At 38.5% G+C, this 21,197-nt stretch overlaps 1 protein-coding gene and 1 non-coding gene across 2 annotated transcripts in view; one reads left to right on the forward strand and one right to left on the reverse strand.

The window, feature by feature from the left end:
* MAB21L4 (mab-21 like 4) overlaps nucleotides 1-21,197 on the reverse strand; it is a 62,604-nt gene that overhangs the window by 9,054 nt on the left and 32,353 nt on the right. The gene's annotated exons all lie outside the window — the stretch shown is intronic.
* On the forward strand, nucleotides 3,376-3,447 carry TRNAE-CUC. The gene has a single exon. It is a non-coding gene; the product is annotated as a tRNA-Glu (tRNA).

Below are 21,197 nucleotides of genomic sequence, written 5' to 3' on the forward strand. Positions count from 1 at the left end.
GTGTGTGGGGGGGGCTAAAGTTTCATGCAATGGGGTGTGGAGACTCACCCCCTACAAAAGACATGGCTTTTATTTATTGTGACATGATAGTTCTGGGATGTAATTTTGAACTTTGGTTCCAGGGCGCATTTCTGAACTCTTTAGGATTAAGGAGTTTACTCTTTGTGGTTTGGGTGTTAACTTTTTTTTATAGGGAACCCTGGATCACATCAACACTACAGAAGTGTGTGTGCTCGAACCTCTAGTCATTTTGTGCAGTATTACCCGCTTCAACTACCAATGGATTGGATATGAGGATATTATAGACTCACCCACCCAAAACACCTCTGTAAGGTGCATCACTCCTGAATAAAAAGCTTGCATTTTCAGGAATCAGGTGAGTTTTATAGGTCATTTCAATCCAATATCTTTGCATGTTCTCACTTTGAGCAAAATGCATCAGACATGATATGGTGTTTCAGAGAAAGTGATGCATAACTGTCCATGATTGACAACCATGTATTACTTATACCCAATTTATGCATCACTCCTGTTTCTGTGACAGCCACAAAGAGCAAGGCTTTCTGAATGTATGACCTGAAGCAGAAGTAATTAGATCCCCCTGACCAGGCTGCCAACGCATAGTGTTCTTTACGAAAAGCGTGAAACAAATATTATATGCTTTGCAAAATTTAGATCAGTGTAACGAGTTGTACACTATATTATTTTCTTCTCAAGCGACACTCTTTGTCTAACCTAATAAAAAATAAAACTCATTTGAATAAAAAGGATGCTTGAGATTGACAGAATACAGAAAAAAGGCACAAGACAAAATGGATGCTGCAACAGACATGGTGGAGCTCTCTAGAAGAAATGGTGACAAGACGCAAAAGACACCGAGCCCTGTATCAGATGCAGCCATGATTTGATGCTGACACCGAGCCCTGTATCAGATGCAGTCATGGTTTGATGCTGACAGCAGGATCCATGCTCAGGGCACAATTCTGAGTCCTTAGACTAAGCAGCAGCTTACCTGTCAGCCTGAAAACAAAATCAATAAAAGGAGGTAGTCCTCAGAACAAAATGAACGTATATTCTCTACCGGTTGTAGACAAGTTTTCCAACGTCTGATATGAATCATTTTCAGTGTTTTCATTTCTATGCACATAAAACACATTGACAAGCATATGCTCATATGTCTACAATACATACACATTTATAAGCATACATTAAACCCAGGATGCATGACATAGTATTTCATCTTTCGGATGAGACATTAAACAAGGTCCCATCTGCTTGAGTTGGTGGTAGATCAGGTGGATTCAAGAGATCCCACAGCACTTATTGAAAAGAGTAGGAGAAGTTCCCCTATACCCTGGCCACCTTTCCCCTAGTAATATAAATACCACATCATGTCTCAACTAAAAAGCCTGTTGGGACTAACCCAGTCAATAAAGCATTAATAAACAAATAAATAAAAGAAGCATTTACTGCATGTGTACAAGGTACCATCAGCCGTGTCTTGTTCATCTTTCATTTACAAGAACCCTGAAGCTCTATACCCATTAAATGCAACCAGGCAGTGCTGAACACCCACCCTTATCTCCTGACACTGTACTTTCGGAGTGACTTGACAAAGCAGCACCAAATGTTACCTGGAGTCAAAACGAATGCGAAAGTAAAAGATGACCCATTGCATGGTTGCCCAGCAAACAGTGAACACAGTTTATGGTTCTGATTACAAAGATAAAAACATTCAGTGTTTTTTAATAAACAAACAAGTTTTGCTTCATTGCTGTGTCCCTGTTTGCCTTGCTGAGTCATCCTCAGAAACACGACTAGGCATAAAAGCAAGACTGACAATCTGTGCCAGTCTGCTGAATTCTCTTATTTGTAATGGTATTGGATAGGAATTATGAAAAAAGAATAAATATGGCTAATGCATGTTGCAAAGTAAGGTAAAGAAATTAAACAGAAAAATACTGACCAATTTATTTACACAATTTCTCTTACAGCATTTTATAAATAACTATGTTTATTGATTTACCTAGCAACATGTGAGGGGGATGTATGAGGTCCTGGGTTCAATCCACAGCAGTTTGCTTACAAAAAATGTGGGTTAGCATAATGCTTAAGTTATTTACCTTACAGGCATAAGGTACAGGGTTTGATTCACAGATGGGATGACTGGCTATGCTTAAAATGGCCCACAAGGGCATTAGCCTAGTACAAACCTATGAACCTAAAAAACTCCTAATGCCAGCTTTGACAGTGATATTAAAGGTACTTCATACAGTAGTCCATAAGGAAAATATATACCAATTTCCAAGAAAGCAGAAGGTGGGGTTTAGCATGGTAGTTAAGGTGTTACCAAAAGTACAGGGTTTGATTCTCACTTTTAAGAGAAACTGGCTAGACTTAAAAAGGCACACAAAAGCAGCTAGCCTAGTACTTACCCACATCCATAACTCTCATTTGTCCAAATTTTTGTCTCACATTTTTGCTCTGTTCCTCATAAAATTTGCAGTTTTCTGGCAAATCATTGGGGACTTAAGTCACTAAATACTGACACACTTTTGGGTTTCAGACTTTATAGCCCTCAAAAAATATATGCTAACTCAAAAACTGCTGTTCTAGCAACTTTCCAAAGTTATAAGAGCAATATTTATACATCCCTATTTTTGGGCCTTTCTCCTCCCACTATTTTAGGCTTTCAAGAGGTTGATAGCTATGCGGACATCCAGGATTATCTAGGCTTCCTACAAAAGTTGATCAGTAACAGACCCTTTCAAAATAAAAATGTTTTTATTTCAAAGAATATGACTGCAACTGATTTAAGAGGTGCTGAATGGATGCACAGTCTGTGCTTTTACTTGCTTTCTACATAACATCGTCTGCTCTAACTTACAAATGTGAATTAATAACAAGTTACATTTTTGACATTAATAAGAATGTAATGCAAGGGGGGGGCGGTGCAATTATGAAAAAAAAAAACAGAAAAAAGACAAGATCAGGTCTTGTGCTATGTATGGATTAACAGAGAGCAGAAGCATTCAGCAAACAACAGTGGCAAAAGATATTTTTTCTGTGCCACACATAAAAAGTGTCACATAATGAAGTGTGGAACAACTTTTAAGGTCAGTTGTTCTTCAGCTGGACACTTTGTTTCTGCCTGCTTTATATTTGTCTGGGCTAGTGTTTTACCCGCTTTCAAAGGCTTTAAAAGATGGTACAATGCTTTGCATTCCTGCATTTTTTTCTGTAACTGGTAACACATGGAACAGATAAAGCACCATGCACTACAGGGAATTCTAATCACTCTCAAGGTGAATTTCTTGGCATCCATGCCTCGTGCACATAATAATTTGGTTAGGATTGGAAACACACTTAGGGGATTCCCTGGTGGTCTAGTGGTTAGGATTTGGCACTCTCACCACCGCGGCCCGGGTTCGATTCCCGGTCAGGGAAGCTTCAATGAACTTTTGGGTTGGGAGGGTGGCCTAATGGTTAAGGTGTTTGCCTTACAAACACAAGGTGCAGGGTTTGAATCTCACAAGGGATAATTGGCTAGGCTTAAAATGGCTCACAAGGGCAGTTAGCCTAGTACTAACCTATGAACAATCACAACTCTCTATGTTTGCAGTCCCAATGTAATAATTATAAATGCATTCTATTATGTTACTGTTACATTTAATTCATTGTCTTCTGTTGCTATTATCTTTTATTTGTTACTATTGTAGTAATGTTGCTACTATAGTCTATATTCATGTTTTACTCCATGTGTTTTCACCTTAGTTGTCTTGAGAGTACACCATTAGTGACTAAAAAGGGCCTTGTGGCCAGTTCTCTTATCGCATTAATAAATATTTGAATGAATAAATATAACTGTGTCTACTTCATCCCTACTACTCTTAATGTCTGCATGAGTTGCCTAGCATTGTCATTACTAGTGGTATAAGGTTAATCTGTTTAGAATACTGTCCATCAACATCATGACAGTTAGCATTCCAAACTTTTCCAAACCTGCATGAAAAAGAAAACTCTGACTGGGCTAGTGTAAGATGCAATATTCTTTCATACCCTGCACACAAACAAAATTTTAACATAACAAACAAAATGAATGCCATATAGGGAGGTTTCTGTGATAACCTGTATCCTCAACAGCAAAGCTCAAGAGATCTATTAGCACACATACCCGAAGATAGGAGGATAGCAGTGCCTGAGTTTAACCAGACCAGTCATTCAGAATGTACTGCAAGATTTGCCTTGCAAAGATTAAAACCTGTCTTAGATACATAATTTTATTTTCTGAGAAACAACACTTTAGCATTTACACATCCGTCACTGTTCATTCCCTGGAGAGTATGATCCCAGTACTGTGACTGCATCCTGTGAGGTGACTCATGCATGCTGCTTACAGCACTATTGTCATATGCTTCACCAATGTCTGTAATGATTACACTGATGTCACAAGAATAACACAACTAAGTTAGAATTTGTACATCACTGCAGGCATAATTATATACAAATTGTGCACTATATATGGGTGCCATTTACATTGTCAGTGCCTGACACATCAAAGCTCTTTCTGTCAAACTTGGAAAACCAAAAAAAGCAAACCTACATAACTAGTATAATTTTATCTTAATGTTTTGTGACCTTGGAGGTGCTTATGTTATATAGGGAGTACAGGGTACACAGCTCCTTGTGTGGGGAGTGTGGTTTTTTTGCCCCACATGAGAAAAAAAAATGAGTAAGTTGCATGTTCAATCTTCTGGCTTGATGGTAAAACCTTTGATCAGTTGCCTATTTGGTTTTCTGGCTTGAGTGACTTTGTTTTCTTTTGTTTATTCACAGGTCATGCCAGTTCATTTCAGTATTGGAACTGTATGTTTGGCCTGATGGAAAATCACTGTGCCACCAGAAAACTGTAATTAACCACAATAACACTAGTACTACTCCCAAAACAAGCTTTATTTGTCTTAAAATTCTGCATTTCACACATAAAAGGATTATTCATTTTCCTTGCATGAAGCCTAAACCCATCTACAAGGGGAATCCTTTATCAATGTTCAAGGTGTTATATCTGTTTAATAATCATGAATGTGTTCTTGCAGGATTTTGTGCTGTTTAAAAAATAGTACAGCAGTACAGTGATTAGCACTACTGCTTCACAGGGCTTGGTGCTCCGGTTTGATTCCCAGTTGAGGTGCTTGCATATCCTTTCTTTGTCCATATGGGATTTTGCCACATTCTCCAGTTTCCTCCAACTTTCCAGAGACATTGCCATATTTGAATTGGTGATGCTTCAAACTTCCAACAGGATCCATGCAGTGAATGAGGGTATGCGTAAATCTCCTGTGATATACTGATATCATATCCAGGATTGGTCTCTTTGTTTTGCATTCATTAAGTGTCAGGATAAGGTTCTGTCTTGACCCTCAACTGGATAAAGCAGGTATTGGAAAATGAATGAGTAAATTTATCAAAAATGCTGTCTTCTCATGACCTTCTTTATTTAGCAAAAAGGTCCCTTCATCCACTGCACTCTTGCCATATAATGCTATCTGTCCATTCCTTCCATTTACATTATGAATCTCTCCACTCTCTCTAGTCCTTCTGTAGATGTTCATTTGCCTCTTCACACCCTTTTCATCTTCCTTAGCACTTACAAATCACTTTGGCTTGGCTACACAGTAACATATACCAAAGATATTTTACATATACAGTAAGATATGACAAAATATACATTACTCAACAAACAGATTGCACCTTGTCAGAATGGTAGGTGGAGGTTGGGACCATTACATACATTATTCAGTTGTTATCCATTAATACCATTACTTTAAAATGAAAGACAGAAAATAATGATTTATATACATTTAATAGATTGATAATGTAAAAGTACCCACTGTAAAGTCCTCAATATCTGATCTTTTCTGTGTTTGGTGATATATATTTTTCAGTCTAACAAGCTGGGTGGGCAGTGTAAAAACAATTGCTCCATCACCAGCTTGTTTACTTCCGTTTAACTGCATACTATCGTTACCCAGCAAAGCAGAAGCTCTTTTGTGGTCAGTCCCACTCTTTACTGAAGTGGTTTGGTGCCATCTCTATAACACTGACCTACAACGGATGATGAAATATCCCGCAAAAGGGATGCCTTATACCAATGTTTTCACTCGCGTATACAACAAATTAGATAGATAAGGATGTTTTTGACCATTTCATGAGGACGACAATGATGATTACTTGGGTTGGGGGTTGGCATAATGGTTAAGGTGTTTACCTGTAGACACAAGATACAGGATTCTCACCTTAAGAAGCAGGGCTACGCTTGAAAAGGTCCCCCTGGGGTCATTAGCCTAGTAACCACCAATGAACATATGAAATGAGTAGTACTGACTTAAAAAGGAGGCCTGGATAGTAAAATCTCACAATTGCTACACAGGCTTAATAAATAGATAAAACAGAAAGCTATTTGGAAGGCAACAGAGGTAAACAGAAAAATGAATAAATAGTGCATGAGAATAGCAAAAAACATAACACTGTACAAACAGTATGTAAAAATAATACAGAGGTGATAAGTATAAAACTGGAAAACTGGATAACATATACATAGTTAAGAACATAATGTAAATTGGTCCCACTATAAATAATAGCTGGTACATTGCGTTACAAATGTTGAAATACTGCTGCACGGATACACGGATACACATGTTTTAGTGTGTTGGGTGGTGCTGTGGGGAGAGGTTCACAATTTCAAGATTCCAAGATCTCGAGATTCTAAAGTCGATATTCTGAAACTCGAGATTTTGGGATTTCGAAATTTTGTAGTGAATATATATATATATATATATATTATATATATATAGTTCCACTTTGAATCATCGAAAGCTTGAAACATCAATCTGATCATTGAGACCAGAACATCGAGTTTCAAACCATCAAAGATTCAAAGGGAATGTAAAAAAAGGAAAAAAACCTCTAAAAACTATTTTATGCAGGGGGGCTTCACCCCCTGCACCTCCCATGTGGGGGGCTGTGCCCCCGCCCCCTCACCACCCCCAACTTTAATATACCAACTCCGAGATCGCACTACAGTGGGGTAAAGAGAAATCTCCATTTTAGTGCTATATGCAGAAGTGCTAAACGGGAGATTTCCCATACCCTGCCTGCAGTGCCATTACAGAGATGGCACATTCACAGACACAGTGAGCAGGGCACCTTGCTGCCCTGCAGAAACACTAGCTTTTTCCCTTTTTTACTTACCTTTTTCTTCCCCTTGACAACATTGATGTTCTAAACACTCAGTGATATGGTCTCGACCATATGAATTTCGATGGTTTAGAATTTCGATGTTTTCAAGTGGAACCATATATATATATATATATATATATATATATATATATATATATATATATATATATATATATATATATGACATCGGTGAATTAAATTAAAGCTATTAGGGTTACTGTCAGCCTTAAAGAAGTCATGATGTATGTCAGTTAAATGACCATGGTTGTTAAGGTAATTTTTAATTTATACTGATTCAGCTCTCCAAATACATTTTTAAAAATGTCTTGTGTAGGATTCATGAGGATATCATCCAGGTCTGCCAGAAGGTACAAAGCTGATTTGTCATATGAGGTCTATGGGTGCACACACCCCTTCCACCTCTATGCAAAGAAGTGCCAGAGCCACCATCACTGTCAACATGGGCAGCATTGTCCAACAGTGAGCTAGGCTATAACTCAAGATGGCCCTGTTGGGGTATCACCACAGAGCAGACAGTAATCACCTGCAGTATGGCACTCTACCACCCCTTGTGGGTGAGGAAAATACCAAATGTCTACTGGAAGCAGCCCTTACTGGGAAACTCTAGTCAAGTCATGGCAACACAGTTGCACACCATCCCTGCCAGATGGACCCCAAATCCTGATGCAGCAAGCCACTGGAGTGGCCCAAGGTCATAGTCACATATAGACCCTTGTCTCCACCTCCTGTTATATGCTCTCCCCACCCAATGTGTATGTATGTGTGTGTGTGTGTGTGTGTGTGTGTGTGTGTGTGTGTGTGTGTGTGTGTGTGTGTGTGTGTGTGTGTGTGTGTGTGTGTGTGGTGTGAGCAATGTGTCCCCATGAACCTAGGTATCTGTGCACCAGATGACATCTGTGAATCATGTCCCCATCTCACTTGTGTGGTATATGCAGGAATATCTAATGTACAATGTAGCACAGCCGTGCACTGACGAGCACAGCTCAGGCTAATATTAATGATAAATGTATTATGTTTATTCTGTGTGTCACTGCTGATCAGAGCCCATTGTACTGGAATAGATGTCATTACTTCACCTGTCCTGCCATGTACTTTGTCCATCACTGTCTGAGGTGGGGTGCAACTGCTTCTTGCAGCTGTTCCACCTCACTACCACTTAATAATGGTGTTCATTAAAAAATAAAATTGAATTAAAAATGTTTATTAACCAGGGTACAACACTGGTCCATGTGGACAGCCCAGGAGCATTGTCTGGTTATGCAACTTGTTTCTGGTCACACAGTAAACAAATGGATGCTGTGGGGATCAAAATCAGAACTTCTGCAAAGTACAGTTATAGTCTTAAACGTCTATGCCAAACTGCCAGACTGATGTACATTGCTGCATCTTCAATGTTGGCCATGTATGAGTATAATTCAACTGTACCTGTATCAAATTTTGTGTGTGTGTGTGTGTGTGTGTGTGTGTGTGTGTGTGTGTGTGTGTGTGTGTGTGTGTGTGTGTGTGTGTGTGTGTGTGTGTGGTATCATATTCCAGTTCATCCACACTATGGTGGTTTTGTACATGTACAGGCATTGTAAGCCAAGGCTGAAGTGGGTATCAATGATCATCACTTGCAACACATTCAAACTACATGGATGCTGTGGAGACACATTGCTTATAACACAGTGTGCATCAGATACTTTGTAGCAGTTTGATGAGTGGTAGTTCTTCCTATTCACAAAACTTTATGATTGCAGGCCACAGTTAGGGCTTTTTTTGCTACATTTGTACAATCTACAGTACTAGTACCTAGTATAGTACCTCAGGGAAGTAGGTGATATCATAGAAGGCACACATGGTGGTAGCTCTCCTGTGGTGTGCACATATGTACATCTGGATCTACTTCTAAAGCTCGAAGTTTCAAAACTTCAAACTTCAAACAGCCGAGACCAGGAAATTAAAAAATAAATAAAAACAACAAAAAAAAATATTATGCTTTTGTGGGGGGGGCAAGCCCCCCTGCACCCCTCACACCTTCTAAATAAATATACCAACTTTGAGATCACACTACAGTGAGGAAAACAGTAAATATCCAATCCCATGTTATATGGTGATCTCCATTCAAAACGTTCAAAGTTTCAAAACTTTGATCTTATTGTCTCGGCTACTTGAAGTTTAAAGTTTTGAAACTTTGAGCAACTGAAGGGGATCTGTACATCTATGTGTAGAAGCATTATGTCAAGGAACTTATTAAATATTGCAGAGACAGAGGACTGATAAACAGCAAGTGTGTCCCCTATTGATTACTGGTCTCTGAAAAGTCCAAGTAATTAGAATTAAAGAACTATACCTGCCTTTGTCTCCACAGGTATGGGAAGGCTATGCATTTCTATTGATTCTGTGTGGACAGTGAATGTTGACTAAGGCCCATACAATGTCCCAGACTACCCAGAGGTAGTCAATAATCTGATCAGTGAGGTTGCAGTATGTCACCTGTTGGAAGTACCATTTATTGTGGCACCAAATACCACTTTGTAGGTACTGGTGGCAGGTTATAGAGTAATCACTAATGCACATGTTCCATGAATGATGCTGCTGATCCTAGAGTTCTTGTGGCCCACAACTCCGGTATTCTCAATGTGCTTTCCCATTTTATAGTGAGTTGTATTCTGGTGCACAATTTCTGCTACACACATCTTTGCACTAGGACTATGCTCAGCTCACAATGGCCTCGTTCCCTTAACTGGTTTCAAGTGGGTGTCATTAAGCAGTCATTTGTGCTTAATTTCTGCAATACATCTGTGCTCCCTGCACTACAGCAAATCATGGAACCATGAATCACTACTAGGCTGCACGTGGCTAGTGCCTATATAACTGTGCCCTATGGACAACACAACTTTTCTATGAATCCCAACCACTATCAAACCTCTCTGTCAGTGAGGTTATAAATGTTTAAAATGAGCAGTGTTACCTACAGTAATGATGTTTTATTGTATGCTTTCATTAATTGTCTTTCTGGAAGTTTTCTTCCTGGATTTCTTCTTTAAATGTGTTCTGCCCAGTAAAAACAAACTAGATAACAAAATGTGGTAAATATATAAAAATATCACCCTCTCACAGCTTATATTGCATTATAAAGCTCTTGCATGGTACTTGGTTGTCTAGTACTTTAGGATGCCACCTCTAAATGCAGTTTGTATCAACTGTAATGTGTTACTAGTCTTCATATTAAAATGCAGCCTTTTTGTGCATTTAAACAGATAAGACTGTTCTCCTCATAAAATTATAATACACAATCATTTCTGAAATCAAATTCCAGTAATAAAACTTGCAAATCCAAATAACTTTGATCTTTTGATTATGTCATGTCTCAGTATTCCCATTTTTGCTAAAACTGGATTCCATTAAATATGCTTCTTAATTACAGAGCTAATAAAAATGATCATACATAAAATAACGTTGTTGTGGTGTCTTTCGGCTTTTCCCAGTTAGGGGTCGCCACAGCGGAACTCCAGTCCACTAATGATTGGCAGTAGATTTTTACATGCCGAGTTGCCAGCCCTGACGCACAACCTTGAATGAAGGTACACCCATTCACGCATGTCTCCACACAGAAGACGCTCTAGCTGAGAATCGAACAGGACAATGTCTTACTGTGAGGCGACGCTACCGCAGCACCATCACCGCAGTAACTGATCAAATATAACATAACATAATATGTTATTTATGAAAATGATCAAATATAACAGAACGTAAGATGTTATTTATAAAAATGATCATATATAGCATAGCCTAATATGTTATTTATAAAAATGATCATATAAAATGTTATTTAAAGTGCATAAAGTACAAAATGACAGCAGCTAATATAGCAGTAAAATCAAAAATCTCAGAACAGGGAAAAAAAGATTTCATTTACTGACATTAAGTTAAAGAGTAAAATATTTACAGGTGTTAGTGTCTGCACATGTTGTGGGTGGTTGGGGACTCAGCCTGGAATATACTGAGCTTGGTGGCTATAGGGTTGTATTAAAAGTAAAGGAAAATATTGTTGGATAGTACAAAATGGGTTTTCAGGAAGTGATGCTAACATTTCATGGCAATAAAAAAGTAAATGTATAGAAAGTATGCAGTATAGGTGATGTGGGTGGGAAGGGGAGGGTTTATTGGAGGAATACTAGTGCAAAAGGAAAAAAGATGGTACTATGTGGAATGCCATCCTCAGAAACCAGAATGAGTAAACAACATGCTAGGAAGGATTTATGTATCTGCACACTTGGTTATTTCAGTCTGGAGACCCGAGTCTGAGCTGGCAGCTGCTAGTAGGATGTTCAGGTCTATACCACGTAGTCAAACTGCAATAAGTCTGACTACGTGAATATCGAACCCAGAAGTTCGAAATGCAAGAATTTCGAACACACAGAACAGCAATTTTTTTTCGAGGGAAAAAAAATCGCTGTTCCGGTACAAAACCAAAAAACACACGTATACTTCAAAGTGTTCCTAATGTGGGGGGCTGTGCCCCATATACACCCCCTACATAAATATACCAACTCCAATATCGCACCACAGTGGAGGAAATAACAAAGCTGTGGAAACGGCCCACCAATTTGTTTCCCTGGGACGAAATCGGTGTTCCGTGGCTTCGCTATTTTCACATGTTGAACTTCCCAGTTCAATGTTACGGCGTTCAGACACCTGTGCGTTCAAACTCCTAATATAGACCCAGATGTTCCCATATGGCTAGAATATAAGCAGAGTTGCAGGTGTCATTCTTCTGATTTTGGTCCAAGACACGGTCAGCTGGCAATTATTAATATTGGAATGTGGAATATGAATGAAAGCATAGTTTTCATTTATAATTCTGGTAACAAATCAAGCTCTACTGGAGCATTTCTGCCACTTTTGCACAGGGAGCCCAGCATTGCACTTAACACTTACTAGCAGTGGCAGTGACTGAATGATATAGCATTGCAACAGTTCTACTCTGAAGGTAGCAAGAAACATTAGGTCATGGTGCTGGGTGGACACTACCTTATGGTGTAGAGACATCCATGCCGAATTGTCTAAATAATCTTTGAATGTTGTCCTCTCTGTCTCTTTATCTCTCAGTCTGCATCCACTGTTACCCCTCTTTTTGTATTTCTCATTACCACATAAGAAAATAGATGTTTCTATGCTTAGCATGTCCTACACAGTAAACATGCAGAAATAATTAAAGAAATACAAAACTGAGACTTTTCTTGGAAGTAATCAAAAACATCGTCTTATGCATGGAACAGCCTGAAACTAAAATCCAGCATGCTAGGCAAAAATGCACTGAAAACACACAAAAAAATCCAACACATCAAGGGAACATGAATTGAGTTTATTTATACACTTTATTGTATACCATGTGAAGAAAAAACATTTTTGGCAGCTCTTTACAGGATGAAGGCAAGGAGTTGCCAAAAACATTTCTTCTTCACTAGGTCCACAATAAAAGTATATAAATAAACTGAATTCATCTTCCCTTGGTCTATCTGAAGTAATCCATCCACAAGCAGTAAAGCTGGCATGTTTAGGGGTGTAGATGACCTCTCCTAGCACTGTTAGGGGATAATAAATGAAGTAGACCACAACCCAGGCCTGACAGCTTCATCTGTGTCTCTGCTGCTTTGTCACTGCCAGACACACACACACACACACACACACACACACACACACACACACACACACACACACACACACACACACACAAACACACACACATGCACACAAACACAACAACTGATGCATGGCATACACACATTGTTGACAGGTTTCACAGTGAGTGTCAAATTTCAGTATGGCTGAATAGAAACTATGATCACAGCATGACTTCCTAGTAACAGAAAAAATAGTTGTTATATCGTCTTTGTAAATGATGGAAATTTAACACATACCACTATATGAAAAAAAGAAAAGGCTCATAAAAGGGCAAAGCTAGTCCAACTATCATAGCATTATAAGTAACATTACAAGTGCACATACAATTGCTCTATACAATGGTGACTGCACAATGCAAAGAGTGCAGGTGGCCCTAAAACAGCAACATTACATCTTTTCTCTAACTTTCAAGTGCCATCTCTTCGATAACTAGATCTGACCCTACCCTATCTAAAAACAAGTTCTGGAATAACTCTTTGATGTGAAAATTAAATGTGTTTTGCAATCACATTCTGATGGCAGGCTGTGTCGCTGAAAGAAAAGTTGAAACATGTTGCAAAATGTTTTGTTTTCCAGAAGTACAGAACAGACCAGTATGATAAGATGCAAGAAGTGGCATGCCATCATGACAGCTGTCATGCTAAAAAAAACTACTTTAACTGGAAACTGACTGCCATTTAAGTTTTGCTGCCACACTATTTCACAAGCTGTAAACTAGTATGTTCAAGTGAGCACAGGGGTTAAACAATGGCATTCGACCCATAACTTAACCATACAAAGCCTTAGTGAGACCAGAGCTGAAGTAGTGCAGCTACATTTAAATGCTGCAATGTTATAGAAACTTGAATATAGCAACTGAGTTATAGAAAGACAGTAGCTCAGAACTGCCTCATCATATAACATACCATCAGGTTGGCAGTGGTGCAGCAGTTAGCGTTGTTGCCTCACAGCAAGAGGTTCTCTGGTTTGATTCTTAGCTGGGATGCTTTCTGTGCAGAGTCTGCATGTCCTCCTTGTGTTTGTGTGGGTTTTCTGTGGGTGTTCTGCTTTCCTCCCATATTCCAAAGACATGCATCTGGAGCATTTCTCCCCAGGCCTCTGCTGAAAATGGGCTCTGTCCCAGTTGGACTTTCCTGGTAAATAAATAAATATCACAACAAACCTTCCTACAGAAAATATTAGAAAGCCTGATTGCCTTTGATAGAGCTAAATGTCTACATGTAAAATAAAGGATGCTGCCTGTTACAAGCTTCTTTTACACATATATATAAAGCGAGAGAGAGAGAGAGGGAGAGAGAGTTGCTATAATTTAAAATTGTGCTACAGCAAACCCTGATATTAGTCAGACCCAGATTTAACTGATTCTTGGGATATGAGAATTTCTTCCTTTGGGACTATATATTACAATCTTGTCCATAAACATCTGAGAAATTGTATTGGTTACTACTGACTTTGGGCCTGTAAAGAAAAGCTTATTTCTCATCTTCTTAAAATATACAAATGCAGATATTTTATCAAAAGGTGGCAGTTTATTCAACATGTGTGTGCGTGTGCATATGCGTGTGTGTGGTTGTATCACTGCAATTCAACCAAAAAACATCAAATCACTGACAGTGAGAGAGACTGGAAAATGGTCCTGTCCCCTGCAGGAAACATGTATTTGCTGGTATATGATTCATACAGTCAACATCTGCACATATAATCATGTGTGTGCGTGTGTGTGTGTGTGTGTGTGTGTGTGTGTGTGTGTGTGTGTGTGTGTGTGTGTGTGTGTGTGTGTGTGTGTGTTAGTTGATAACTGAATAGGTGAACTGCACAACTGATCTTCTTTAAACACAACTTGGGCTCCAAAGGAGAAGAGTTACAATGTAAAGGAGAAAAGACATGCAAATATGAGTAGAATAACCTAACGTAAAATTAGTACATGGAAAAAGCATGGACATTATAACAAGATAAACTACACATACATACTATTTACAAGCTGGTAGCTAGTGTAACTAATGAACCTACAACTTTACCCTACTAAGAAATTATAATCTATATTTTTGTTTTATTATGGTTCTCTGTTGGTACTTTAGGAACTGAAACAGTGAGTCCTGGTTAAACAAAAAATAAACTCTGATTCCGCCTGTAACACAGAAAATTCTGGCACTTCCTTTAATGTAAATAAAACATTTCTGTAGTGGGGTTTTGATTCCTGCACCTTCTGATGTCAGAAACTTTATTCCCATTTCCTGCTAACTACATATGCCAACTCCAAGATCAGGTCAGTCACATTGCCTCAGAATTTGGGTAATACTTGGAAATGGCTGAAAAGTACCCTTAGATGAATCTACTCACCTGGTTAATAAATCTAAAATAAGTAAAATATCGAAGTATTAGACTTGGCATATATCCCACACACCCTCAATTACAGTTTCAGTATAAATATGATCACAATTAAAATCCTTGAAATACAACAGGGGCCTTTTGTATGCTTTTTCTGATTAGTAGACATGAGAACAAACACACTTCAGAACTTCCCTTCAACAGTGAATCTGAAGACTTTCTTCTCCAATTTTCCTCATAGTCTATCTAACCTTCCACAACATCAAATTAAAAGAATTGAATCTTCTCAGAAAAATGTCCACCACAGGACAGCCATAGCATGTCTGACTTTATCCTGCCTTCCTAAAAACATGTAACACTTCCACTATTTCCATGTCTATATGTTTTTAACATCTCTTTATTTACCAGCACTGTTGCCTTCCTATGAATCCAGACAATTCATCTTATTTTCATAATGTTATTTCCCTGTCATTTCCCATATTTTCCAATCCAGCCTAAGTGAAACAGTGCTGACAACCTGGCTCAAAGAGCATCTTTCTAATTACAGCAATTCTCTATGATGAACCCCATGACTTCTAGCCTTGTCATAGCATTGCCATTATCCACAGTGAACGACAGACACTATACACAGAAATACTGATGCAGGAAACCTAACAAGGACCTTTTATCCTGACATATCCAACCTTTAATTTTGTTTTCTATTCACTCTTATAGGAACTGCAGATATATGGTGTCTCCCAATCGCCTTAGTCTACAACCACATAAAAACTCCTTTTATCGTACTAGGAACTACCTAGTTAACTTTAATTGTATATATTTAGAAAGCACGATTAAATTAATTCTAAAACATGGAGTTTAAGTCTTGGACATGTATGACCCAGAGCACATGACCACAATGAGTAGCATTATCACCTCACAGTAAGAAGCTCCCTGGCTTTGTTCATGGCTGTGGTGACATCTTTATGGAGTCTGCATGTCCTCCATCTGTTCATGTAGATTGTATCTGAGTGCTCTGCTTTCCTCTCAGCTACATCCCAAAGACCTGCATTAAGCGGAATAACACTCTAAATTGTCCAAACGTCTGTGTGCGGTATGTGTGTGCAATACAGAAAAACAAGCCTGGCAATCTGCTTCTATTCCGTACTTTCCTAGTACACTCTTTCGATTGCAGTGGCTGTTCAGGGGATCAGTATTGGAGTTGGAAGCAAGTCAGAAACATTGGATAGATAGATAGGCGAATAGAGATATCTCTGTTTTGACCAAGACTCCTCTAAGGTTTTTATAAAGTAATTTACTATGAGCCTTGCATAGCTGCACACCATCTTAGAATCAAACAACACTGCCATCATATGGATCCAATAATCAACAAATCTTTTCAGGCTCATCCTTTGCCAACAACTGGTTTCTACAAAACTTACTTAAGATAAAAATATAAAAAAATAAAAAAGATGCTTATTTGGACTTGGGCCCAAATTCAGCTCACTATAAACTGGCATTTTGCTTTGCCTTGATTAGAACTAACCAATACAATCCCACTTTAAATATTTAGAAGCATGGTTAACCATCCCTCCATTTCCTTCCATATTTCCCAGATCCAGATAAAACTGTCTTTCCAACTAAAGGATGCTTATGGAAACTCTCAATTATCTTTTTTGTCTGAATTCAAGTCTTACTAAGAGAAAGGGGTCTTCAACCCGGAATCAAATTCATTATACCCATACTAATGTGTCCCAGATATATTTAATTATTTCCATATTAATGAAAATTTCCCTCCCTGATGTCACTACTTTATTTTTATTTATTTACATTTGTGTACTGGAGTAGTGCACTAATCAATATTGACTAATTTCAGGCTTAGCCTGGGTGAAATACAAAGCATTTCATAAACAACAATGCAGAAATGTAAGTAACAGAGTAGTTCAGACTAATTACATACAAAACACTGTATATATACACTCTAGTAAACAATCACAGTGCAATGTACTATCAAGCAGAGTGTAATGTATGATATGTACATTAATTTCTAAAGCAGATCAATCTTCAGTAAATCTTGAAAGAGGAAAAGAGACTCAGAAAGGAGAAATGTTAGGTGATGTGTTGAAGCAGGACTATTGGGCTTGAATGAAGAAGTGCTTTTTGGGTTGCATTCTGAATTGGGAATAAGAGTTGATTTCATTTATGTCAATGGGATAGCTTGCCAAAAAGTAGGTGTCTGAGAGGGGAAAGCATGTGCAGTAACGTGGAGTTTGATTGTAGGGGTAATGAGAGTCGGTGCAATTATAAGTAGTGTCTCAGGCAGTATGAGGAGAGTCGGTGCAATTATAAGTAGTGTCTCAGGCAGTATGAGGAGAGTCGGTGCAATTATAAGTAGTGTCTCAGGCAGTATGAGGAGAGTTGGTGCAATTATAAGTAGTGTCTCAGGCAGTATGAGGTAGAGTCGGTGCAATTATAAGTAGCGTCTCAGGCAGTATGAGGAGAGTCGGTGCAATTATAAGTAGTGTCTTAGGCAGTATGAGGAGAGTCGGTGCAATTATAAGTAGTGTCTCAGGCAGTATGAGGAGAGTCGGTGCAATTATAAGCAGTGTCTCAGGCAGTATGAGGAGAGTCGGTGCAATTATAAGTAGTGTCGCAGGCAGTATGAGGGTTTTTCATGAAGTCTATCTGCAGGTGAAGTAAATGTGTGGAGTTGGAATAGTTTGTAGAGTTCAGATCCTAAAAGTAGGTTTGACCTTTGTTTTATGGGTAGCCATTTGGCTTTTTCTAGTGTGATACACTGATGTTCACTGAGAGGCAGGATCATAATGAATTAGCAGATGCTGTTTGTGAAGGTCTGGATTGTGACAATGTTTTTCTTGGAGGCAGTGGCAAAACTGGAAACCCATATTCAAGTTGAAAAAGGAGAATTCCTTTGATAATGGCTGCTCTGGCTGGTTGGGATAGTAAAGAGAAGATCTTTCTGCCCCAGTAGAGTGGGAGTTTAGTTTGGTTCTTACTTTGTCTCTGTGGAAATGGAAGCTTAGTGACTGATCAAGCCATAATCCTAGGCATGTGAAGGTGGGGGGTATCTCTATGGAATGGTTGTGTAAGTCAAAGATAGTTAAAGAGCCAGGTGCTTAGTGAATAATCTGTGGAGTTCCAAAAAGCATTGCTTTGGTCTTGGTGGAGTTGAGAAGAACTTTATGGTTTATGGGCCATTGCTGGAGCTCATGTAAGTCTGACTAGAGTTGGCAGCAAATGTTGGTGTGAAAGTAACCTAACTGGTAAATGACCATGTCCATCAGCACAGAAGATATATAGGAGATAGAGGAGCTCACAAGGAAGTTTGTTAAAGAATATGGAGAAAAAGGACAATAATGGATCCTTGTAGCACACCTTTGGTAATAGGTGCAGATTCTGATTGGAGGATCCTATTTTAACTCTGAAGTGTTTGTCAGTGAGGACGTTTTTAAACTGGGGAGTGGCATCTGGACTGATACCAATTTCAATCAGTTTGTTTTGGAAAAGATAGTGGTTAATGAGGTCTAATGCTTTTGACACGTCTATAAATAGGGCACCTGTAAGGAGGCCACTGTCAGCGTTTTGCTAGATGTCATCAGTTAGGGACCAAAGTGCTCTCTTAGTACTTTGTCCAGTTCAGTATCCACACTGTTTGGAGGAGAGCAGGTGGTACAGCTGGATATATAGAGAGAGTTGGGTGTAGACTATCTTTTCAAGAAGTTTGCCCAGAATTAGAAGGATGGATATTGGATGGAAGTGAGAGGTATATTCTGGGTCAGTGTGCTTTGGGAGGGGTTTAATTACATAATTACATAGTTTTGTGTAACACATAGATTATATATGTGAATGAAAGGAACACATAGATGCTCTCTGCAGTGATATATGAATATGGGGTTTATGTTGTCAGATCCAGGAGGAGTGTCAGTGGAAATATTTTCAAGTAGACTAGAGACTTATTTGAGACGTATACATTTGAATTGGAAGAAAGGGGTGAATGGTGGAGGAGTGGGCAATACATGATCTGTGGGAGGTGTGGAGTTTATTGATGGGATATTGTTAAATTCTTTAAGGAAATCTTCTAGTGAAAAATGTTCTTGTACCACACTGAATAGTCTTTGCAGACAGGGTATCATGTGTTTTTTTTTCATGTAAAAAGGCTAACCTCTTTCCAAAAGTGTATGGGGGAATGTAAGAGATTAATTTGTTTCTCTGTTTGGAGAGTTATTTTGTGCCTTCTGTTGGACTTCTTGGTTCGGTTACGTAAGACTGAAAAGGAGGTGTGGTTATCAGTTGTAGGTGTTTATTTCCATTTTTACAATGTTTCTTTCCTTAGATTTAAAAGATGTTTGAGTTCAATGGATAGCCATTCTGTTTTGGTGGGTTTATAATGCTTGTGGATTAGTGGGAAGGATTTGTCACTAGACTCAGACACTCCAGAATATAGTGCAGAGAAACATATTTCTGTCATCACACTAATGCGGCAATGCAAAACCTTAACCAGAGCAAATTGGCTGATTACTTAAGTTTTAACCCAACTCTTAACCATATAGACTGTTTTATAAGCTTCTACACCATTATCATTGATGGAGTATACACTCCTTATTAAAGGCACAAATTGTGTTAAATGTAAAAATGCAATCCAATGGGGATTCAATAGAAAACAGAAATTCCGTTCCCATAAGGTGTATTGTATGAGGTGATTATATTAAAAAATCAGGTACAACGGGCTTTCTCCATAGACGGGAGTGGTACAGGTGGCTTTACCCCACCAAAAAAAAATGAGCTTAAATTCAGCTTTCAGCTCAATTTTGAGGTTCAGGAGTACTTCACACTCATTTTGTTCATAGCCACACGACAAGTATGTATTCACTGAGAACAGTGCAAGTGTAAACACTACTCAGTGCAAAAATGCACTCACACTGGGAATCATAAACAGGGGGCATTCCTTTTTCTGCAAGATGCAGGAACCTTGGAGTTCTTTACATTAAGTAAGGTATGCAGGGCAAAGCTCCTTACATAGGCAGTGTAGGGTGCTTTGCTCCCATGCAAGCACTTACTTTGAATTCTCCTTCAAATTAGGTTTTTCAAATGTAAACAAAATCAGAATTCACTTATAACTGTATCCCAGAACCCAGTCATTGCTCCTTCATTTGATTAGACTATCTCCCTTTCCAAACCACAAACATACTTCACTCCTCCTCGATTTCTGAGCTGTCTCTTACTGTACATCTCACTAGTTCCATTTTAAAAGAAAAGTATTTTGTGTTAGTGAACCAGAATTGTGAAATATTCTTTTACACATTCATATCTCTGTCTTTGTTGTTATTCTGTACCTTACAATGCCTCCAGTCTGAATGCTTGCAATGCACCACCTGAATAATGTAGTTTAATAGTGGCCTTTGTTATTCATCTTTAGCATTATATATTAGTTTGGCTTTGTTCTAATTAATTAACACTGTATGCATGTGTGTGCAATGCTAATGCTACGGTATGGCTTAGAGAAGCACACACTGTATGATTCATTGGCTAATAACTCATTCAATTACTGACAAGTCTTTGCTTCATACCTTTTATTCATATGCTTCATGACTATAAGGTATCCTCCAGGCACAGCCTACTTGTTCACTTAAAATAATAACATAAAGAAGCTTTCACTCTGTTATTGTTGTCACTTTTATGGGATGAACATAGTTTTGACAGTGTCAAAAGACATATCTATAGTTTTGTGATCTGTTGTTACTAATTTATTTAAATGACTCCAGGAAAATCAGAGTGAATACACCATGAGAACGCTGTATCTTAAATGAAAAAAGTGTACAATATGAGAGTCACTCAAATTCACAAAACATCCTTTTATATGGTGTAAATCACCTCATTCCCCTCACACAGAGGTATGCATCCCCTGCACCCATGCTAGTATTATAATCTGCTCAATGGTTAGT

Source organism: Protopterus annectens, chromosome 5.part0 (assembly GCF_019279795.1).
Source record: "Protopterus annectens isolate FY-2018-M chromosome 5.part0, PAN1.0, whole genome shotgun sequence".
In the NCBI taxonomy this organism is placed as follows: Eukaryota; Metazoa; Chordata; order Ceratodontiformes; family Protopteridae; genus Protopterus; species Protopterus annectens.